Raw genomic sequence first — 25,223 nt, 5'->3', positions numbered from 1 at the left:
TCTACACTACAGACTGTCTAGATCATTCAGTAATAACATAACATATATCTTCAGATGATAGCCGAGCCAACTCAATATCCAATACCGACACTGATAACTAAGTGTGGTGTGGTGAGATTTACTGAATCACCATTCATCACTTATATCCAAGCCATGTCCCCAAATGAGGAGAGAAATTTGGGGACACAAGATAATCTATAGAAAGGATATTTTCCATCTTGGATGAATCAGACAGATGTACTCTCAGGTAAAATGGGAGCCATTATAAAGGAAATACATCCAGGAAAAAAAAAAAAAGTAGTGTTGGGTGGAGGGGAAAAATGAGTTCTTCATTTGAGACTTGTATGTGGTCTTCACAAGAAAAACAATACAGAGATGAGTTGTGTTTGCTTTGGACAATTTGAAAAAAAACTAACTCATAGCCAATCCTGTGAAAAGACCAAACTGGAGTTTAGGCACACAGTAGCAAAAATTTAAAACCATTTGCAACAACAAAACACAGTTTAGCATTTCAAAAAGCTTCCATAGAGAATCTTTGCTTTTACATTTGCATAATGTAATGGTGCATTCAGGTCTTCTCAAAATAAAAGTTTTGCAACAAAGATTGAAGTCCTTATCTTTTGCATGTTAAAAAACAATCCCAGGGGCGCCTGGGTGGCGCAGTCGGTTAAGCGTCCGACTTCAGCCAGGTCACGATCTTGCGGTCCGCGAGTTCGAGCCCCGCGTGGGGCTCTGGGCTGATGGCTCAGAGCCTGGAGCCTGTTTCCGATTCTGTGCCTCCCTCTCTCTCTGCCCCTCCCCCGTTCATGCTCTGTCTCTCTCTGTCCCAAAAATAAATAAACGTTGAAAAAAAAATAAAAAATAAAAAAAATCCCAGACTTGAAAGGACAGTTTGTCTCTTTTGCTTTTTTTTTTTTTTTAACATTTATTTATTTTTGAAAGAGAGAGAGACAGAGCACTAGTGGGGAAAGGGCAGAGAGAAGGAGACACAGATTCCAAAGCAGGCTCCAGCCTCTGAACTGTCCCACGGAGCCCGACATGGGGCTCGAACCCACGAACCGTGAGATCATGACCTGAGCTTAAGTCAGCTGCTTAACTGACTGTGCCACCCAAGTGCCCCCAGTTTTTCTTGGTTAAACTTTATGCAGAATTCAGCCTTGTGGCATTGGCAGCTGAAAGTTACTTACCTCTTCCACATTTTGCTCTAGGAGTTCTGACTTTTCAGTTGTATTTGTTAACTACATTTTACGCAGAGTTAAGCCAAACCTAAAATTGGAGAGCTGTTCTATCCTTGTTTCAACAGGAAAAGCTTTAGCCCATTTATATTTAATATAATTACTGCTGTATTTGGATTTATACATGCCATCTTACTAGGTATTTCCTTTTGCCCACTTATTTACATCCCTTATTCTGTTCTTTCTTGCCTTCTTTTGAATTAAAATATTTTCAATATGCCATTAATCTCCTCTATTAACTTCTTAATTACACATTCTCCTATATTTTTTAAATAACTATTTTTTTTAATGTTTATTTATTTTGGCAGGGGAGGGCAGGGGCAGGGAGAGAGGGAGACAGAGGATCCAGGGCAGGCTCTGCACTGACAGCAGAAAGCCTGATGCAGGGCTCAAACTCACAAACTGTTACATCATGACCTGAGCTGAAGTAGGACATTTAACAGACTGAGTCACCCAGATGTCCCTTAATTACACATTCTCTTAGAAGTCTTACATTACAACATGCCTGTTTTACTTATTACACTATATTATAAATGACTACTTTTACCACTTCCCCAAGAATGTTAAAACCTTAGAATACTGTGCTCCCACTTACCCCTTCCTCTTTTTTGTTTATTGTTGTTATGGATTTTAATTGCACATATATTTTAAGACATGCAAGATTTTATAATCAGTGTTCTATACAGTCAGTACTCATTATGTTTACCTACACATTTATCCATTATTTACACCTTGTTCCAATATGCATTTATGTGCTTCTGAATGGAATTTTTGCCTTGTGTTTGAATAATTCTTGTGTTCAGAGCAGGTCTGCTGGTGACAAGTTCTCTCCATTTTTGTTTGCCTACAAACTTCATTTTATCCTTAATATATTTACTGAGTATAGTAATTCTAGTTTAGCATTCTGATTTAGCAAGTTTTTCCCCCCAGCACTTTGAAGATGTCCTCTGGTTTCCATCATTCCTTTGTCACTCCTTTGAAAAATAACATCTTTTGGGGTGCCTGAGTGCCTCCTTGGTTAAGCATCAGACTTTGGCTCAGGTCATGATCTCACAGTCACAACACTGAGCTCTGCATTGGGTGAGCTCCATCCCCACTTCAGGTAAACCCCACTTCTCTCTCTCTGTCTCTCCCTCCCTCTGTCTCCCTCTCTGTCCCCTGTGGGATTCTCTCTCTCTCTGCCCCTCCCTCACTTGCACCCCCTTTTTCTCTCAAAAAGAAAGGAAGAAAGAAAGAAAGAAATGTCTTTTTTCCTCTAGCTCCTTTTAGTATTTTTTTTCTTCAGTTTTCAACAGTTTTCCTGTGATATGTCTAGATGTGGTTTTCTTTGTATGTATCTCACTTGGGTTCTTGAGTGGGATGAGTACCTCTCATGGCATTCCTTGAATCTATGGCATAATATCTTTTACCTGTTTTGGAAAATTCTTGGTCACTATCTTCCCATCTCTCTTTTCCTTTTAGGATTTCAGTTATACATATGTCAGAATTTTTCACTCTTTACCATCTGTATTGCCTCTCATCTTTTTTGCCTCTTTTTGCATGAGTCTGTATATGATGTACCCATCTATCTAAATTTTCTCTTCAATCTGTTGAGTTCTTAATATTGGTCATTGTATTTTTAAGTTCTAGAATTTTCATATTTTTTTTAATAAAATCAATGCATTTGGAGAAATTCTCCATCTTTTTATTTATGTTCTCCACTTTTGCCTATACTTTCTTGATATATCAATCCTAGCAATTTTAAACCTCATTCTGATCATTACAATAGCTAGATCTTCTGTGGGTCTATTTCTATTGTATATACTTTCCATTTGTTTTTGGTCATTTTGTTTTTACTGGCTCTTGGCCTGCCTGGTACTTTTTAATAGAATGCCACACATTAAGTATGAAAAATCACAGAAGCTCTGGATAGTATTACCCTCATTTAGAGAGGGTTCACTCTGTCCCTTACAAAGTAGTTGGAGTGAGACCTGAACACCTTAATCAGAAACTGAACTAACTTGAGGTTGGGTTTTGGCAAGGCTTAGTCCACCTCTGTTTTGCTGCTTTTCCTGTCGCACAACTCTGCAGGTGTTCAACTGAGAGTCCTGTGTGTTCCCTGGGGTCCTTGGCCCCAGTGAATACTCAAGTCTAATCCTTGTTTTCTCAGAACAAAAAACTCCACTCTGCTTTTCAGAGGTTTTCTGCCTGGTAGCTTAGCTTTCTTTCTCATGCATCTTCAGAATTTGGCAAGTCCCCTGTGGGAAACTAGCAGAGTATTAGGCTCGTTCACTCTCCTTTCTCCCTGGGAATCTGGCCCTTCTGGTCTTTAAGTTTTGTCTCTCCATGCTTGCTTAATGGCCCAAATCCCTGCCTGTGTCTTTGCCTCTTGGGGCCTTTTTCTTTGCTCTGTTCCAAAACTCAGGTGGTCTGATGCCCAGAATTTTCCTGAGGGACAAAGGTGCTAAAGAATATCATATCACCTCTAGGTTTAGATTCCCTTCTTTAAGATTGTGTCCTCTTGAGTCCTGGTTGCCTCAGCTGCTTGCTGATGCCTCCAAATAGATGTTTTATATTGTATCTGCTCACTTAATTATTTTAAGTTGGATCATTATTGGTTGGCTGTAATTACTCCATCATACTCAGAATGAGGAAAAGTTTTAAAAATGAAAAACGTCTGTCCTTCCTTTTAATTAGAAGAATGTCTGAACAAGCCTTTCCTAAAGTATCAAGATACAGTTTCCAACTGTGTGTATATCAGAATCATGTGAGTACTTTTTAATAAGTAAAGATTCCAGAATTCCATACCAGACCTACTGAATTAGAGTTTTTGAGAGTGAGATGAATTTGGCCCTCTATTTTTAAAAACTCTCCAGGTAAGAACTTCTGTTCTAACCATGATTGAATAATGGGGACTGGATTCATCCTCCCCTCAAAAACAACTAGAAAACCTGGCAAAATAAATGAAACAATGGTTTTCAGATATTGGATAACAGCATAAGACAGTGATCACTAAAACATAGAGAAGTAAACAATTGAGCCATATAATTGTTCCAGCCAACTCCTTTGAGAAGGTTTCTAGGCCATAGCACAGAGAGTGGGGACCCAAGAGCTCACAACAGTGCTGAGCTGAGGAGGCTAATATCAGAACTGAGGGAAACCAAGACAGCTAACATTTGCAAGACAGACAAACAGAAAGGAAGAAGATGCATGGATACAGAATTCAGTATCTACAGAGGAGTCCTTTTGATTCTGTGGATGAACACTGATTTGTACCTTTTCGAGGAGAAACTAATTGAGGAAAAGAATCACCAAAAAAGGGTGGTGAATTACCAAAAGAATCACCAAAAAAGGTAAAACAATTCTCAGAATACCCATATGGATGGAAAGAGTACCTGTTTCCAAAAGCCAGGATAGAAAAACCTTTAAACATTTATGGCCTTAGGTACAGTCCTCAGGAGGACTTAATATTATCCCTCAGTATGAATTTTTCCTATATTAAGGGCTGGTGGAGAGATTTGAAGAAATAATGGCTGTAATATTCCCAAATTGAATAAAAACTATCAACCGACAAATCCAAGGAGTTCAATGAACACCAAACAGAATAAACAAAGTCACAACCACTCCAAGGCATATTTTAGTAAAATTGCTGAAAACCAATGATAAAGAGAAAAATCTTAACAATTGCCAGGGGGAAAAAAAAAGACATGATATATATAAAGCAACAAAGAATTATACCCAGCTTCTCATTAGAAACTATACAACCAAGAAGAAAATTTTTAAAATATCTTGGGGCACCTGGGTGGCTCAGTCGGTAAAGTACCCGACTTCGGCTCAGGTCATGATCTCGCAGTTCGAGGGTTCAAGCCCCATGTCAGGCTCTGTGCTGACAGCTCAGAGCCTGGAGCCTGCTTTGGATTCTGTGTCTTCCTCTCTCTGCCCCTTCCCCACTCATGCTCTGTCTCTCAAAGGTGAATAAACATTAAAAAAAAATTTTTTAATACCTTTACGTTTCAGAAAGATAAAAAAGAACAAACTATAATTCTTTATTCAGTAAAAATATCTTTCAGAAATGAAGGGAAAATAGAGATTTTCAGACCAAAAAAACCGCTAAGACAGCTTATCACTAGCTGACTTCAACTGCCAGAAATGTTGGAAAATTTTCTTCAGAAAGAAGAGAAAAGGATATATCTTTTATTAGATGGAAATTTGGATTTATGGAAAAGTATTAAGTGTCCTGGAAATGAGAAATGTGTGGATAAGTATATATCTATATATTTTTAAAATTTAAATCTGTTTATAAGATTGATTTTTAAGGCAAATTAATAATAATGTCTGTGGAGTTTAAAACTCAGTAGAAGTGAGGTTGAGATGCAGTTGCAACCTGGTTGCAAGGTTTTACCATGTACATGCAATGGTATACTATTTGAAGGTAGAGTGAGGTAAGACAAAGATGCATATGCTAACTCCAGAGCAATCCCTAAAGTAATAATAATAATAACAATAATAAAAGTAAGATATACCTAATAGGCCAATACTAGAAATAGAGTCACAAAATTACAGAATCTAAAAGATTCTAAGAAAAAAGGAGAAAAGTACAGATGAGACAAATAGAAAACTATAGCAAAATGATAGATTTTAAACTCAACCATATTAGCAGTTATATTAGATATAAATGGTATAAAATATCCAATTTAAAGGTACAGATTATTGGGGCACCTGGCTGGCTCAGTTGGTAAAACATCCAATCTCAGAGTCGTGAGTTTGAGCCACATATTGGGGGCAGAGATTACTTTTAAAAAAAGAAATTTATAAGGTACAGATTATTAGATTGGATAAAAGCATGAACCAAATATATGATGTCTATAACAAACAATTTATTTTTAAGTTTAGAGAGAGAACATTAGCAGGGGTGACAGGTAGAGGGAGAGAGAGAATCCTAAGCAAGCTCTATGCAGACAGAGGACATGGGGCTTGATCCCATGACCCTGAGCTAAAATCAAAAGTAAGAGGCTCAACCAAATGAGCCACCCAGACATCCCTGTAAGGAATAAATTTTAAGTAAAAATACACAAGTAGCTTGGATTAAAAGAATGGGGAAAGATATGCAAAGCAAATGCTAGTGAAAAGAATGCTAAAATTGCTACATATAATATTAAAAAAAGGTATATTTTGGAACAGGGAATATTATCAGGAATAAAAAAAGATATTTTAGAATGACAAAAGAGTTCATTCATCAAGAGGACATTAACAATCTAAACGTACAGTTGACTCCTGAGCAATACTGGGTTTAGGGGTGCCAACCCATGCAAACTCAAAACTCTGTGTATAACTTTTGACTCTCCAAAAACTTAACTACTAACAGCCTGACTGGAAGCCTTCCTAACAACATGAACAGTCATGAACCCTCAAATAACACATATTTTGTATGTTATATGTATTATATACTGTATTCTTTTTTTTTAATGTTTATTTTTGAGAGAGCAAGACAGAATGCAAATGGGGGAGGGGCAGCAAGAGAAGGAGACACAGAATCTGAAGCAGGCTCCAGTCTCCTGGCTGTCAGCCCAGAGTCCAACACAGGGCTCAAACCCATGAACCATGAGATCATGACTTGAGTTGAAGTCAGACAATTAACAGAGTGAGCTACCCAGGCACCCTTATATACTGTATTTTTACAATAAACTAAGCTAGGATAGGGTGCCTGAGTGGCTCAGTTGGTTAAGCCTCTGACTTCAGCCCAGGTAATGATCTTGCAGTTTGTGAGTTTGAGCCCCACATCAGGCTCTGTGCTGACAGCTCAGAGCCTGAAGCCTGCTTCAGATTCTGTGTCTTCCTCTCTCTCTCTGCCCCTCTCCCACTCACACTCTGTCTTTCTCTCTCTCAAAAATAAATAAGGATAAAAAAATTGTTTTTAAATGTAAAAATAAAGTAAGCCAAGGAAAAGAAAACATTATTGAGAAAATCATAAAGGAGGCACCTGGGTGGCTCAGTCCATTAATTGTCCAACTCCGGCTTAGGTCATGATCTCACTCACGGTTCTTGAGTTCAAGCCCCACAGCTCAGAGCCTGGAGCCTGCTTCAGATTGTGTCTCCCTCTCTCTCTGCCCCTCTCCCGCTTGTGCTCTGTCTCTCTCTCTCTCTCTCTCTCTCTCTCTCTCAAAAATAAATAAACATTTTAAAAAAGAAAATCATAAAGAAGAGAAAGTACATTTTAAAATATTTTTTTAATATTTTTATTTTGAGAGAGAGAGAGCTCAAGCAGGGGAGAAGCAGAGAGAGAGGGAGAGAGAGAATCCCAAGCAGGCTCCATGCATCACCGGAGAGTCCAATGTGGGGCTCGAACTCACAAACCATGAGATCATTACCTGAGCTGAAATCGTAAGTCAGATACTTAACTGATTGAGCCACCCAGGTACCCCGAGAAGATATATTTATAATACTGTACTGTATTTATTGGTACTGTAAATTTACATCTTCTGATTATGTCTCTCAGTACCTACATCAATATTGTCTTATATGATACAAAACACTGTGGATGTTATACATATTATTAACAGTAGATGTCAAAAATAAAACGATAATGTGAAAAAGAAATTCATATTTATTTACAGGTATAATGATTCATGCATTGATAACAGAAGTAGCAATATGATTGCCATAATCAATACAATATGCCTACTATAATCAATCAATCAATCAATCAATCAATAACAATTGCTTCACAGTACCCTAGCCTATACATTAATGAATGAATTATTATACAATATTTATGGCATATAGTATTACCATCATATTTATAATGCAGTATTGGAAACATTGTTATACTTTTTAAAAACCACTTATTGGTGATGATATGCTGATAGTTTCTTCAACTACGAGAGAGGTGTACTATATAGTGATGTAATTCTTTGAAAGCAAAATTATAAAAAAGAAAACTAGCACATTATTAATCTTATACTAAATATCAAATATCACCTTGTGCCTATGTGAGGATAGGCTATTCACTCTTCCATACGAGCCTTACACGTGATTTTTTTTTTTATTAAGTAGACTCCTCACTCACTATGGCACTTGAACTCATAACCCTGAGATCAAGACTCACATTTTGTTCCAACTGAGCCAGCCAGAACCCCTGCACCTGATATTTTACACCATGAATACTTAGGTGATGACAGTGATGATAACACAAAAAAGGTCTCTTGCAATTCTCACTGTACAGTTATTAGATTTTCACACAAAGATACACACACATATACAACAGATAGGTTTATTAGCTGTATGGCATGATTATTATTATTTATTTATTTTCTATTAAGTGAAGGTGGATCATCATGAAGGCTTTCATCGTCATCGTCTTTTGTTGGGAGGGCTGAGGAGGAGGAGGAAGAGAAGAGTTTGGTCTTGCTGTGTCAGGTTTGGCAGAGGGGGAAGAGGTGGAAGATGCGGAAGGAGGCAGGAGAGAAAGACATGCTCAGTGTACCTTATAGAAATGCATCATAATTTCTGACTGTTTTGCTCTTTTATTTCTCTAAAAAGTTGCTATATGATACCAATCCTTCTTCCACCAATCCTTCTTCCCATAAAAGGGTCCATGTTGTAAACGAAGTCAAAAGTAGTCCTAAATAATCAGAAGGCTTGTGCCAAATTGTCTAATGTCAATTTGTTTTCTGGCACTGCTTGTTCTACCTCTCTTTTCTCATTGTCTGGCACTGGTTCAGAAACACTCATCTCCATCAAATCATCTTCTGTTAATTCCTCTGGGATGGTATCTATTAGCTCTTGAATTTCTCCAAGATCCGGATCTTGAGACACTTCACCAACCCCCACCCCCCCGCCCCGACCCCACCCCACCCCCCATTATTGGCCATATCCACAGTCCTTGATTTCCTTGATTGGCTCTGTTGTAAATCCTGTGAAGTTATGCAGAGCATCTGGACTCAGTCAGTTTTCTCCAGCAGGAACTTAACTGTTTCATGCTTAATGGCTTTCACAGCTTTTTCTATAACAGCAATGGCATCTTCAGTCATGTAATCCTTTCAGACTTCCATGATGCTCTCTGTCAAAGTTCTCTTCCATAACATTGACAATCCTTTTCATAGAGTACCGTGCCTTAATGGTCCTTATGCCCCCCAATCTAGAGACCGAATTAGAGATGTTCTGTTTTGGAGCAAGTAGACCACTTCTATACCTTTGGCATTGAATTCATTAGGTTCTGAGTGGGCAGGGGCATTGTCCAATAGCAGAAGAACCTTAAAAGGCAGTCTCTACTGGCAAAGTACTTTCTAACTTCAGGGACAAAGCATCAATGGAACCAATCAAGAAAAGGGATTCTTATTGTCCCAGACTTCTTGTTGTACATCCAAAAGATTGGCAGCTGGTATTTATCTTTGCTCTCCAAGGCTTAGGGTTTGATATTTTTAGCCAAACCTCTTTCTGAAATATCAAACCATCCTTTGCTGGCATTAAATTCCCCAGCTTTAGATCCTTCACCTTCCTTTTGCTTTGAGTTGTCATATAATAACTTCAGTTTTTCCCCAAACCTATTAGAGTCTGTGGGTATGCCTTATAGCAATTCAGTACTCACATTAAAGTTGCATTTTCAATACAGGAGGAAAAGGCATTTCATGCCTTCTGGAATAGCTGCAGCAATGGCTTCAGGAATTTCCTTTTCTTTTTTTTTTTACAATGGTCCTTACATTGGATTCATTTATCTTGAAATGGTGAGCAATTGCAGCTGCAGACCTCAATCTACCACATGTATCAAGCAATTCAACTTTTTCTTGTAATGTCATGACTTATCTCTGCTTCTTGGGAGCACTTCCGACATCACCAAGTGGGGCTTTGTATGGGTCCTATGGTGTTATTCAGTTTACAGTATTGCACTAAACACAATGAAAAATACACGAGAACTATAAGAAATCACTTTTTACTGTGATACAAAATTTACTGGAGAGTCAAACTGTTCACACGGAAATGATTAGCATCACAGGGTGTTTTAAGGGACTACTTGCAACACTTCAGCTCACAATAGCAACAGGAGGTGACTACAAAATTATTACGGTGAACAGTATATACTGCAGTTAATTGTATGCAGCTATGATTTAATATGGCATCTTCATGTTTGTTTACATTTCTCTCAACCAACTGGCACCTTGTTTGGTCTGTTAAGTGTTGGTGTGCATAAATTTAGATGAATTTTAACTTTTTATAATTTGGATATATTTTATGGCAGTAAATGATAAAATAGACTAGTATCTACATACATTTTTTGTATTCATGACATACCTAACTTTTTCTTAATTGTTTTGATATTTCTAAGCTTTACAAACCTCAAATTTCCAAAAAACTGTCCAACATATTTGTTTAAAAAAAGTCACATAAGGGGGTGTCTGGGTGGCTCAGTCAGTTGAGCGTCCAACTTCGGCTCAGGTCATGATCTCGTGGTTGGTGAGTTCCAGCCCCGTGTCGGGCTCTGTGCTGACAGCTCAGAGCCTGGAGTCTGCTTCAGATTCTGTGTCTTCCTCTCTCTCTGCCCCTCCCCTGCTCATGCTCTGTCTCTCTCTGTCTCAAAAATAAATAAAACATTAATAAATAAATAGATAAATAAATAAATATTTAAAAAATTAACATATAAGTGGACTCATGTAGTTCAAACTGTGCTGTTAGAGGGTCAACAATATTTGAAATTAGTTTCAACAGACATTCAAAATGCTGAAGCAAAACATGAAAGAAATGAAAAGAGAAATAGACGGATCTACAATTATAGTTAAACCTTCCAACATCCTATATCAGTAACTGATAAAAATCAGTGAAAGAAAATGAGTAATGATATGGAACCCTTGGAAAACATTGTCAACTAATTGAGACTTATAGAACATCATACTCAACAAAAGAACAATCCATGTTCTCTGCTAGTGCACACAAAATATCACCAAGATGGACTATATTCTGGGTCATAAAACAAGTTTCAGTAAATCTAAGAGGATTAAAACTATATAAAGTATTACCTCTGATAAAAATAAAATTAAACTGGATATTAACTACAGAAATTTATCTTGAAAAGCAGTAAATATTTGCCAATTAACCACATATGGATCAAAGAAGAAACCACAAAAGAAATTATAAAATGTTTTATTGAATGAAAATGAAAAGAAACATATCAAAATGTGTGGAGTCCAGCTAAAGTCAGTGCTTAGAAGGCAATTTAGAGCATTAAATGGTTATATTAGAAGAGAAGAATTGTCTCAAATCAATTAGCAAGTCATCTACGTTAGGAAATTAGAAAAAGAAGAGCAAAAGAGCAAATACCCTCCCCCCCCCCATTGTAAGCAGAAAGGAGGAAATAATAAAAGATGCAATTGACAGAATGGAAAGCAGAAAAGCAATGGAAAAATAAAATAAATGAAACTAAGGGCATGTTGAAAATATTTAGAAAACCATTATATTTTAAGAAGATTGACTAGCAAAACAGAGAAGACTTGAATGAACAATATAAAAAAATGAAAGGGGAGACATAACCACAGATCCTCCATACAATAAAAGAACAATAAGGAATATTATAAACAACTGTAGGCTAATACATTCGACAAGTTGGATTGAAAGACATAATCTACTACAGGTCCAAGAAGGAACAGATAATTTGAATAACCCTACATCTATTAAAGGAATGGAATTAATAGTTTAAAAACCTGCAAAGATATTTCAGGCATATATGGTCTCACTGGTAAATTCTACAAACAAACAAACAAACAAACAATAAAACCAACTCCACATGAGTTTTTCCAGAAAACTGAAGGGATGAGAATATTTCCAAACTGATTTTCTGAGGTCAGATTACTCTAATTCCAACACAAAAGACATTACTAGAAAAGGAATTTCCTTCGTGAACATAGATGCATAGATCCAAAACTTTCTTAAAATTTTTAGTGAATTGAATCTGACTGTATATAAAATAGATAATGTATCGTGACCAATTGGGTTTATCCCAGGAATGTAAGGCCAGTTTAACATTTAAAAATCAATCAATGTAATTCACCTCAGTAGCAGACTAAAAAAGAAAAATTATATGATCATCTCAATAGATACAGAAAAAGTATTTCACAAAGTCCAGCATCTCTTCCTGATAAAAATCTCTCAGCTAATTAAGAACAGGAGGAAAAATTCCAAAACCAGACAGAGACCACACTAAAAAGAACTATAGACCAATTTCCCTGATGAACATGGATGCAAAAATCCTCAACAAGATATTAGCCAAATGGCTCCAACATTAAAAAAATTATTCACCACAACCAAGTGGAATTTATACCTGGGATGCAGGGCTGGTTCAATATCTGCAAAACAATTAACGTGTCTCGTCACATCTCTAAAAGAAAGGACAAGAATCATATGACCCTCTCGATAGATGCAGAGAAAGCATTTGACAAAATACAGCATCCTTTCTTGATAAAAACCCTCAAGAAAGTAGGGATAGAAGGAGCATACCTCAAGATCATTAAAGCCATATATGAATGACCCAATGCTAATATCATCCTCAATGGGGAAAAACTGAGAGCTTTCCCCCTAAGGTCAGGAAGAACACAGGGATGTCCACTTTGGCCACTGTTATTCAACATAATATTGGAAGTCTTAGCCTCTGCAATCAGACAACACAAAGAAATAAAAGGCATCCAAATCGGCCAGGAGGAAGTCAAACTTCCACTCTTCACAGATGACATGATAGTCTATATGGAAAACCCAAAAGATTCCACCAAAAAACTGCTAGAATTGATTCATAAATTCAGCAAAGTTGAGGGATATAAAATCAATGCACAGAAATCGGTTGCATTCATATACACCAACAATGCAGCGACAGAAAGAGAAATCAAGGAATCGATCCCATTTACAGTTGCACAAAAAAACATAAAATACCTAGGAATAAATCTAAGCAAAGAGGTGAAAAAATCTATACACTGAAAACTATAGAAAACTTATGAAAGAAGTTGAAGAAGGCACCAAAAAATGGAAAAAGATTCCATGCTCCTGGATAGGAGGAACAAATATTGTTAAAATGTTAATACTACCCAAGGCAATCTACATATTCAACGCAATCCCTATGAAAGTAACACCAGCATTCTTCACAGAGCTAGAACAAATAATCCTAAAATTTGTATGGAACCAGAAAAGATCCCGAATAGCCAAAGCAATCTTGAAAAAGAAAACCAAAGCAGGAGGCATCACAATCCCAGACTTCAAGCTATACTACAAAGCTGTAATCATCAAGACAGTATGGTACTGGCACAAGAACAGACACTCAGATCAATGGAACAGAATAGACAAACTAGAAATAGACCCACAAACGTATGGCCAACTAATCTTTGACAAAGCAGGAAAGAATATCCAATGGAATAAAGACAGTCTCTTCAGCAAGTGGTGCTGGGAAAACTGGACAGCAACATGCAGAAGAATGAACCTGGACCACTTTCTTACACCATACACAAAAATGATGTAAGACAGGAAGCCATCAAAATCCTCGAGGGGAAAGCAGGCAAAAACCTCTTTGATCTTGCCCGCAGCAATTTCTTACTCAATACGTCTCTAGAGGCAAGGGAAACAAAAGCAAAAATGAACTACTGGAACCTCATCAAAATAAAAAGCTTCTGCACAATGAAGGAAACAATCAGCAAAACTAAAAGGCAACCGACAGAATGGGAGAAGATATTTGCAAATGACATATCAGATAAAGGGTTAGTATCTAATATCTATAAAGAACTTATCAAACTCAACACCCAAAAAACAAATAATCCAGTGAAGAAATGGGCAAAAGACATGAATAGACACTTCTCCAAGGAAGACATCCAGATGGCCAACCGACACATGAAAAAATGCGCCACATCACTCATCATCAGGGAAATACAAATCAAAACCACAATGACATACCACCTGACACCTGTCAGAATAGCTACCATTAACAACTCAGGCAAAAACAGATGTTGGCAAGGATGCGGAGAAAAAGGATCTCTTTTGCATTGTTGGTGGCAATGCAAGCTGGTGTAACCACTCTGGAAAACAGTATGGAGGTTGCTCAAAAAAACTAAAAATAGAACTACCCTACGACCCAGCAATTGCACTACTAGGCATTTATCCACGGGATACAGGTGTGCTGTTTCGAAGGGACACAGGCACCCCCATGTTTATAGCAGCACTATCAACAATAGCCAAAGTATGGAGAGAGCCCAAATGTCCATCGATGAATGAATGGATAAAGAAAATGTGGTATATATATATATATATATATATATATATACACACACATATATACATATATGTATATACATATATGTATACATATATATGTATATATATATACACACAATATAATATATATTACTTGGCAATCAAAAAGAATGAAATCTTGCCGTTTGCAACTACATGGATGGAACTGGAGGGTATTATGCTAAGTGAAATTAGTCAGTCAGAGAAAGACAAAAATCATATGACTTCACTCATATGAGGACTTTAAGAGACAAAACAGATGAACATAAGGGAAGGGAAACAAAAAATAATATAAAAACAGGGAGGGGGACAAAACAGAGGAGACTCATAAATATGGAGAACAAACTGAGGGTTGTTGGAGGGGTTGTGGGAGGGGGGATGGGCTAAATGGGTAAGGGACATTAAGGAATCTACTCCTGAAATCATTGTTTCAGTATATGCTAACTAATTTGGATATAAATTTTAAAAAATAAAAAATAAATAAAATAAAATAAAATAAAATAAAATAGAACAGGAGGAAACCTTCTCATACCAATAAAGGGCATTCATGAAAAATCTACAACTAACAGGATACTCAGTGAATAAAGACCAATACTTTTTCTTTGAGACACTGTCAAAGCAAAGTTGTCTGTTGTCACCACTTCTGTTCAACATTGTGCTCTAGATTCTAGTTAGATCAATAAGGCTAGAACATAAAAAGACATCAGATTGGAAAGAAAGAAATAAAACTGTCTTTATTCATAGAAAGCAAGTTATCTATCTGGAAAATCCTACAGAATCTACAATTACTAGAATTAATATTTATTAGGGTTGCAGGGCAATATACAAAAGTCAAGTCTAAAAACTGAATAAAACATGGATAAAGGATTTGAATTGACATTTTTTCTAAAGAAGATATACAAATAGCCAATAAGCACATAAAAAGATGCTCAACATCACTAATCATTAGGGATCAATGATTAAAATTGATCAAATCCACGAGATCAAAATCAAAACCACGAGATACCACTTCACATGCATTAGGATGCCTCTATGAAGGCACAAGTGTTGATGAGGATGTGGAGAAAATGGAATACTTGTGCATTGTTGGTGGAAATGTAAGATGTTGCTACCACTGTAAAAAATAGTCTGGTGGTTCCTCAAAAAGTTACAAATAAAAATATCATTTGATCCAGCAATCACACTTCTGGGGATATATCCAAAAAAATTGAAAGCAGAGTCTTGAAGAGCTAATTGCATATCCATATGCAGAGCAATATTTACAATAGCCAAGAAGTGGAAGCAACCTAAATGTCCACTGATGGATGAATGAATAAACAAAATGTAGTATATTCATATTATTAAAGGAATACTATTGGGGCGCCTGGTGACTCAGTTAGTTAAGGGTCCGACTTTGGCTCAGGTCAAGATCTCACAATTTGAAAGTTTGAGCCCCGCTTAGGGCTCTGTGCTGACAGCTCAGAGCCTCGAGCCTGTTCAAATTCTGTCTCCCTCTCTCTCTCTGCCCCTCTCCTCAAAAATAAATAAACACTTAAAAAGCGGGGAATATTATTTACCCTTAAAAAGGAAGGAAATTTTGACATATACTACAATATAGGCAAACCTTGAAACATCATGCTAAGTGAAATAAGCCAGCCACAAAGGCAAAAACTGTATGACACTACTTATACGAGATACCTAGAATAGTCAGAGTCATAGAGACAGAAAGTAGAATGGAGGTTGCCAGTGTGAATGTACTTAACACCACTGAACTTTACACCTAAAAATGGTTAAGATGATAAATTTTATGTTATGTGTATTTACCACAATTAAAAAAAATAAAGTGTATTTCTATATACCAGCAATTGGGGTTGAAAATCTAAACAACAACATATTTTACAAGAGCATCAAAAATATGAAATATTTAGGGGTACCTGGCTGGCTCAGTCAGAAGAGTGAGCAACTCTTGATCATTACATAAATAAAAATAAAACTTTAAAAAAATATGAAATTTTTAGGGGTAAATCTGACAAAAGATGTGCAGGATAGGGGCATCTGGGTGGTTCAGTCACCTAAGTGTCCTACTCTTGATTTTGGCTCAGGTCATGATCTCATAGTCATGAGATCAATCTCCACATTGAGGCTGCTTGGGATTCTCTCTCCTCCCCCCCCCCCCCACCGCCCCTCCCCTGCTTGCACGTGCGTGTTCTTTCTCTCTCTAAATAAATAAACTTTTAAAAAAGATGTCAATATTTCCCAAATTGATTTATAGATTCAATGCAATCACAATCATAATCCTGGCAGGATTTGTTAGTAGAGACTGATGAACAGATTCTAAAATTCTTAATGGAAATACAACAGATGTAGAATTGTCGTACAACTTTGGAAAGAACAAAGTTGTAGGAGTTATATTGCCTGGCTTTAAGACTTCCTGAGTTTTCTCATGCAGGGCATACCAATTACTAGCAGTAAAGCTAAAATACTATCACATAGACAGTGCCTGGATGGCTCAGTCGGTTAGGCGTCTGACTTCGGCTCCGGTCATGATCTCACACCTTGGGGGTTTGAGCCCCAAGTCTGGCTCTGTGCTGACAGCTCAGAGCCTAAAGCCTGCTTCGGATTCTGTCTCCCTTTCTCTCTGCCCCTCCCCTGCTCATGCTCTGTCTCTCTCTTTCAAAAAGAAATAAACATTAAAATAATTCTATTTGTTAATTTTCAAATACACGGAATTTTTCTGGTTATCTTTTAATTATTCATTCCTGACTTAATTGAGCTATAATTACAGAACATAACTTGCATAATATTGATCCTTTTAAAGTTTGTTGTGAATTGCTTTATTGCCCAGTGAGTGCATGATCAATTTCACAAAAATTTCACCGTGCCTGGGAAAAAGTAATTTTGGAAACCAATACTCTATCTATGACTATTGGATCAGGCGTCTTAATGTTTATTTTTAAGTTTATTTATTTTGAGAGAGACAGAAATAAGAAGAGTAGGGGAGGGGCAAAGAGCAAAGGGGACAGAGAATCCCAAGCAGGCTCTGCACTGTCAGCACCGAGCCTGACTAGGGGCTCAAACTCACAAAACCATGAGATCATGACCCGAGCCAATACCAAGAGTTAGATGCTCAATTGACTGAGCCACCCAGACACCCCTTAATTTTGTTGTTTAAATCTTGTTTCCTTATGATGTTTTTCTCCTGCTTGACTTATCCATTATTGAGAATAATGTTGTAAAATCTACTATGATGAGGGTTTGTCTATTTTCTCTTAAAACTCTCTCCAAGTTTAAAAATACAAATATATTTTGAGGCTATGTTATTTTGAGCCTATGGTATTAGGTGCATAAACATTTAGAATTGTGACATCATTCCGGGGAATTAAACCCAATACACACTGATATGTAAGGTCCAGTAGCACTTTTTGCCTTAAAGCTTAATTGATCTACTGCTAGCTTTCTTTTGGTTAGTATTTTCCTGTTATATGTTTCCCCACTCTTTTCCTTAAACTTTCTATATCCGTGTGGTGGAAATGTTTCTTGTAAGCCATGGTACATCTGGTACATCTTAACTTTTTTTTTTTTTTTCAACATTTATTTATTTTGGGGACAGAGAGAGACAGAGCATGATCGGGGGAGGGGCAGAGAGAGAGGGAGACACAGAATTGGAAACAGGCTCCAGGCTCTGAGCCATCAGCCCAGAGCCTGACGCGGGGCTCAAACTCACAGGCCGCGAGATCGTGACCTGGCTGAAGTCGGACGCTTAACCGACTGCGCCACCCAGGTGCCCCAACTTTTTTTTTTTTTTAACCTTTTTTTAAAAATTTTTTTTTTAATGTTTATTTATTTTTGAGACAAAGAGAGACAGAGCATGAACGGGGGAGGGGCAGAGAGAGGGAGACGCAGAATCGGAAGCAGGCTCCAGGCTCTGAGCCATCAGCCCAGAGCCCAACGTGGGGCTCGAACTCACGGATCGCGAGATTGTGACCTGAGCTGAAGTCGGACGTTTAACCGACTGAGCCACCCAGGCACCCCACATCTTAACTTTTAAAAATATTTTTAAAGATTTTTTTTCTTTAACTAGAGCTTTAATCTGTTTATTTTTATTTGTATTTAATTTTATTATTTTATTTTGTGGTTTCTATGTATCCTATATTTCTATAATTATTTGTAGTTACTTTCTTGTCTTCTTTTGGATTTATTTATTTTTTTAGATTTTTACAAAACTTTACTGATTTGGATTTCCTTCTTTTAGTGGGATTGCCAGAAATTTTAATATGTATTGATGTCAATGTCTAAGTTAATATCCTTGTCATCTTCTTGAATGGCACAAGAATTCTAGAACATTTAAACTGTGATACTTCCCTTTTTAAAAACTTGGTATTGTTTTTATACATATTGTCTCTGTTTTTAAGCCCTCAAAACATTATTAATGGTTTATATAGTGGCTTTCTTTGCTCATCATTCCTTCCTAAATCTCAGATCTTCCATATATGATCATTTCGTACCTGCTTGAATAGGTCCTTTAAAATTTTCCTTAGTGAGAAAATTTTGGAAGCAAAGGTATTATCTTTTATTTTTTACTTCTAACTTTGAAATAACTTTAAAAACTTTTTATTTTGAAGCAATTTTTGATTTATAAAAAAATTGCAAAGATACTACAGAAAGCTCCTACCTGTCCTTCATCCAGCTTTGGGGAAAAACACAGAGATGATGTGCACTGCATCATATCAGGGGATATGTAATATCACTATGGTACATTTCTTTTTTTTTAATTTTTTTTAACATTTATTTATTTTTGAGACAGAGCATGAACAGGGGAGGGGCAGAGAGAGAGGGAGACACAGAATCTGAAACAGGCTCCAGGCTCTGAGCTGTCAGCACAGAGCCCAACGCGGGGCTCGAACTCACGGACCGTGAGATCATGACCTGAGCCAAAGTCGGATGCTTAACCGACCGAGCCACCCAGGCACCCCTCACTATGGTACATTTCTAATGATGTTAACCTCAATGGCTTAGATAAGGGGACTTCCCTACTGTAAAGTTAATTATTGTTCCATTGTGTATTATAGTGTTAGAAGCCAGTCACTCATTTCAACCTGCACTCAGGGGGAAGGTGAACTTCTACCTCTCAAAGAGAAGCGTATTAAAGGATTTAGGAACATGCTGAAACCACCAAGCACGCATGCAATGAATTATCCTCCAGAGGAGGAGGGGAGAGCGGCAAAGCTTGTGGAGGGGAAGAGGTTATGAGAATTTCCCCCCAAACCGTAAATGTTACTGGAATTTGAGCTGGTCCTTGTCACTCTTGTTGGCAACCTTGCTTGGCTCCCTATCATCCATGGGAGAAAGCTTGCGCTTCTCCATAAGCCCTATCAAGTTTACCTGCTGAACTGATTTTCTTGCCCTCCATGTTCTCTGCCTTCCTGAATTACCTGCAACACCTCAGATAGGCTGTGTTTTCTCATATCTACATGTGTCTGCATATACAGTTCTATTCAGACTAGAAAGCTTTTTTTCTTTGTCTGTCTGAGGCCACAGGCAATTCCAATTCCATTCCCACCTGTCAGTAAGAGGCCATTCCACTACTCTATAAGGGCAGCTACCCAACGGCTGTTGTGTGACGGAATACAAGATGAGTGAATCCCGACGAGAGAAGACTTTCTTCTTTTATATAGTACAGACTGATTTTCTTGGTTAGAAGTAACATTTGGGAATACCATGACAGTGTGGTGTTCCCTAAGTCCCTGGATGGAGTGCCAGAAGGATAGCAAACAGAGAAAATGAATCCAAATTCAGAAGAAGTATCCTTGTGAGGCTGTATTCCTGCCCCTTTCATAACTGAGGTCCAATGGTATGCAATCAGCCCACTGCCATGTGACAACTGATTCCCCTGGAAAGTCCCCACACTGCGAGCTGAGCATCGTTGCTGCCGTTGCTGCTGGCAGGTTAGGCACTCAGCAACAGCAATCAGCGCACGATATACAAGTCTGGTGAGAGTAAGTCCATGTTGATGAGACTGCATAGCTTCTGTCTTGACATGACTACCACTTTATTCATGAGCAAGCTGAATGATTAGAGGTTGACTGGCATCCACAAAGTGAGTCATCTTGCCAAACTAATTATTATGATCCTTCTCCATAGTGGAGGGCTTTTGTGAACATTTACTGGGGCACAAATTGTTCTGAGAGGTCTGTCCTTAAACCTCTTCCCCAAAGCTCTTTGTCAACAGACATCAGTTCTCTGCATCATCGTCATTTCAAGTCACTGATCATCCATTCAAGACTCAAGCCTCTGTCCATGAATTGACCGCGGTTCTTAATTCAGGCTAATCTCTCCTTCTAGATTCTGTGGACAAGGAGATACACTGCCTAATGTTCTGTTTTGCTGTCCTTTAGGGCAACTTCTGAGAGGGGCTACACGACAAGCACCATCAATAATCCAGGCTCAAAATAGCTCATCCTCAGTCAGTTGGATTCAGGGAATTCCCCATGATGACACAGTAATGTCCACAGTCAAGCAGAAGCCAGAATGTAGCATAAGTAGACATACAGCAAATATGATCCATCTGCATCTTGTCTTTCAGGACCTATTCAGGCATCGGCCTTATTATACATACTAATTCCCTTTTTTGATGTAGCACCTCTGGGCAGGTGCAGTATAACAGCTAATTGGACCAGCTAACATCTGGTCCATGTAAGGCAGCTTAGGTTACATGGTATCTTGGTGTTTAATGACCAGGTGTTCAAACTCTACCAAAGCCCAGTGGCAAGCCAAAAGCTGTTTCTCAAAAAAATACTTACCGACTCTAAGAACTTGGCACATTTCCCGTGTGTTTGCTCGTTACATGTTACTACTGGGGGTCCAAGGTACCTCCTGATCTTCCCCAGACACATTGTTGAAGAAAGGCTAGGGGATTGGGAAGTCACTAGCCATACATATGTAGGCCTTATCTAAGTTAGTTAGAGACCTCCCTGCAGGTCAGGATTATTTTAGAATACAAGGCCCTTCTAGATTGGGCATTGTCTGCCTCTAGAAATTCATCTCCTGCACTCTGTTACATTCATCCTTCCTCCAACCATATGGAACTACTTGAGCATTTAAAAATGGATTTTAGAAGGACCCTTAAAATTCCTTGTGGAAGAAACTGCTTTAAATTATCTGCCAGTATCTATAAATTCTTGATTCATGAAAAAGAACTTTGAGCAAAGTGCCAGTAATTTTGCTTGCACTCCTTTAAAAGAAATTTTTGTTGTAAATATAGCAAACATGCAGATACCATATATATATAATATAAAATATATATAACTTGCAGAATAATAATACAATCAACATCTACATCTCTCTGTGTCTGTTTCTCTATGTCACACACACACACACACACACACACACACACACACACCGCTAAACATGTTCAGATTAGGCAGCTCTTTCTGCCCACAGTTCTTGTCCCCATGCTTTAATAAAACCACCTTAAAGGGGCACCTGGGTGGCTCAGTTGGCTAATCATCTGACTTTGCCTCAGATCATGATCTCAGTTCGTGAGTTTGAGCCCTGCATTGGACGGTCTGCCATCAGTGCAGAGTCCACTTCAGATCCTTTCTCCCTCTCTCTCTCTCAAAAATAATTTAAAAAAAAAAACACCTTAAAAAAAATTATGTTCAGGTTAATAAATAGAATATTGCTGGTACTTTTAATGTTTTCCCTTAATTTCTCCCTCCCTAACTTCCAAGTAACCATTATGCTTTGTTTATAATTTCCTTACTCTTCTACAGTTTTCCATCAGTGTATTTCTAAACTAAACAATACATTCTTTTGGAAAACTGTATAACAAGTAGAAATCTAGTTGTGTAAAAAAAGGGCCACTGTTAGGATGCATGCCAAAAATATGTCAGAGAGAAGGGGCGCCTGGGTGGCGCAGTCGGTTAAGCGTCCGACTTCAGCCAGGTCACGATCTCACGGTCCGTGAGTTCGAGCCCCGCGTCAGGCTCTGGGCTGATGGCTCGGAGCCTGGAGCCTGCTTCCGATTCTGTGTCTCCCTCTCTGTCTGCCCCTCCCCCGTTCATGCTCTGTCTCTCTCTGTCCCCAAAATAAATAAAACGTTGAAAAAAAAAAATTTTAAAAAAAATATGTCAGAGAGGGGCACCTTGGTGGCTGAGTCGGTTAAGCACCTGACTTCGGCTCAGGTCATGACCTCACAATTTGTAGGTTCGAGCCCCGCATCAGGCTCTGCACTAACAGCTCAGAGCCTGGAGCCTGCTTCAGATTCTGTGTGTGTGTGTGTCTCTCTATCTCTGCCCCTCCCCCACCTGTGCTCTGTCTCTTTCAAAAATAAATAAACATTAAAAAATAAATTCAGGGGCGCCTGGGTGGCTCAGTCGGTTAAGCGTCGACTTCTGCTCAGGTCATGATCTCATGGTTTGTGAGTTCGAGCCCCACGTCAGGCTCTGTGCTGACAGCTCAGAGCCTGGAGCCTGCTTCAGATTCTGTGTCTCCCTCTCTCTCTGACCCTCCCCTGTTCATGCTCTGTGTCTCTCTGTCTCAAAAATAAATAAACATTTGGGGCGCCTGGGTGGCGCAGTCAGTTAAACGTCCAACTTCAGCCAGGTCACGATCTCGCGGTCCGCGAGTTCGAGCCCCGCATCAGGCTCTGGGCTGATGGCTCAGAGCCTGGAGCCTGTTTCCGATTCTGTGTCTCCCTCTCTCTCTGCCCCTCCCCCGTTCATGCTCTGTCTCTCTCTGTCCCAAAAAAATAAATAAACGTTGAAAAAAAAAAAAAGTAAAAAAAAATAAATAAATAAAATAAATAAATAAACATTTTAAAAAAATAAATAAATAAATTCAAAAATATTGAAAAAAAAGTTTAAATAATACATAAATAAATAAAATATTTAAATAATAATAAAGGGATCATGGGGAGACCCCTCCAGAAATAAAGGAGTTTGTAGGTGCCATTTCCCTCCCAACCTCCACATAAACAATGGCCACCTATGGGAACCAGCACACTGACACTTCTTACCTAACTTACTTGCACCAAAGGTCCAGCCCTGCACTTGGGCAGATCTGCCCTTCCCAGTCATGCTCATCTAAGTCCTCGCACTGTGGCCTCTACCCTAGAAGACTGGTGCAAACCCAGCCAACACCATATCTCCTGACCTGCACATTTGCCAGACCTCAGTTCCAGTGGCAGATGGGGCAGGTCTCATTTCACAAGCACACCACCACGCAACTTGCTGCCAACAAGACAAAGAGAGTCTCTGCAGACACCTGGTCTGAAGGAGAAAGTAGCCAAGGCTCAATAGAAGAACACATAACACACATAGGAGACAGTTCCTGGAATTTCAGGCCCTGGGAAACAGAGAACACTGCACTGCAGGGCACTATAGGTCCTCTGCTTCATAAGACTATTATTGTGAAAAGCAAGAGAAGTAGCTCTCTTTCCTAACACACAGAAACAGACACATAAAGTCAGACCAAAGGGGAGACAGAGAAACATCTCCCAAATGAAAGAACAGGATGAAACCACAGCAAGAGACCAAAGCAAAATGGATATAAGTAATATATGCTTGATACAGAATTCAAAGAAATGATAAAAAAAAATACTCACTGGATTGGAGAAAAGAGTGAAAGGATATCAGTAAGACCCTTAACAAAGAGATAAAAAAGAATCAATCATATCAAGAACACAATAAATGAGATTAAAAATACACTTGATAGAATAGATAGTAGGCTAGATGAAGCAGAAGAATGAATTAATGACCTGGAAGACAGAATAATAGAAAGTAACCAAGCAAGGTAAAGGAGAGGAAAGAAAATTATGCAAACTGGGGAATCGTTTTAGGGAACTCAGTGACTCTATCAAGCATAATAACATCCACATTATAAGAATCTCAGAAGAAGACAGAGATAAGGGGGCAGAAAATTTATTTGAAGAAATAATAGCTGAAAATTTCCCTAATCTGGGGAAGAAAACAGATATCCAGATCTAGGAAGCATAGAAGTACCCCCGCCAAAATTCAATCCAAGGAGGTCCATGCCAAGACCCATAGTAATTAAAATGTCAAAATGTAGTGATAAAGAAAAAAATTATTTTTTTTTAAATTTTTTTTTCAACGTTTATTTTTATTTTTGGGACAGAGAGAGACAGAGCATGAACGGGGGAGGGGCAGAGAGAGAGGGAGACACAGAATCGGAAACAGGCTCCAGGCTCTGAGCCATCAGCCCAGAGCCCGACGCGGGGCTTGAACCCACGGACCGCGAGATCGTGACCTGGCTGAAGTCGGATGCTTAACCGACTGCGCCACCCAGGCGCCCCAAGAAAAAAATTATTAAAGTAGCAAGAGAAGAGGCACCTGGGTGGCTCAGTCAATTGAGCATCCAACTTTAGCTCAGGTCATGATCTCATGGTTTGTGGGTTCTAGCCCTCATTAGACTCTCTGCTGACAGCTCAGAGGCTGAAGCCTGGTTTGGATTCTGTGTCTCCTTCTCTCTCTGCCCCTTCCCCACTTGTGCTCTGTCTCTCTCTGTCTCTTAAAAATAAATAAACATTAAAGTAGCAAAAGAGGGGTGCCTAGGTGGCTCAGTCGATTAAGTATCCAACTCTTGGTTTCAGCTCAGGTCATGATGTCCTGGTTTGTGGGATCAAACCCCAGGTCAGTCTCCGTGCTGACAGCATGGAACCTGCTCAGGATTCTCTCTCCCTCTGTCTCTGCCCCTCCTCCCTCAAAATAAATAAATAAAAATTTTTTTAAAGTACCAAGAGAAAAGAAGGCAGTTATA

At 38.5% G+C, this 25,223-nt stretch overlaps 1 protein-coding gene across 1 annotated transcript in view; it reads left to right on the top strand.

Annotated features, from left to right (window-relative positions):
• Positions 1–25,223, top strand: part of AP3M2 (adaptor related protein complex 3 subunit mu 2) — a 110,651-nt gene that overhangs the window by 2,014 nt on the left and 83,414 nt on the right. The window lies entirely within an intron of this gene.

This window comes from Prionailurus viverrinus, chromosome B1, assembly GCF_022837055.1.
Source record: "Prionailurus viverrinus isolate Anna chromosome B1, UM_Priviv_1.0, whole genome shotgun sequence".
Taxonomy (NCBI): domain Eukaryota; kingdom Metazoa; phylum Chordata; class Mammalia; order Carnivora; family Felidae; genus Prionailurus; species Prionailurus viverrinus.
The sequence above is the reverse complement of the archived record's forward strand: the minus strand, read 5'-3'. Positions and strand labels throughout refer to the sequence as shown.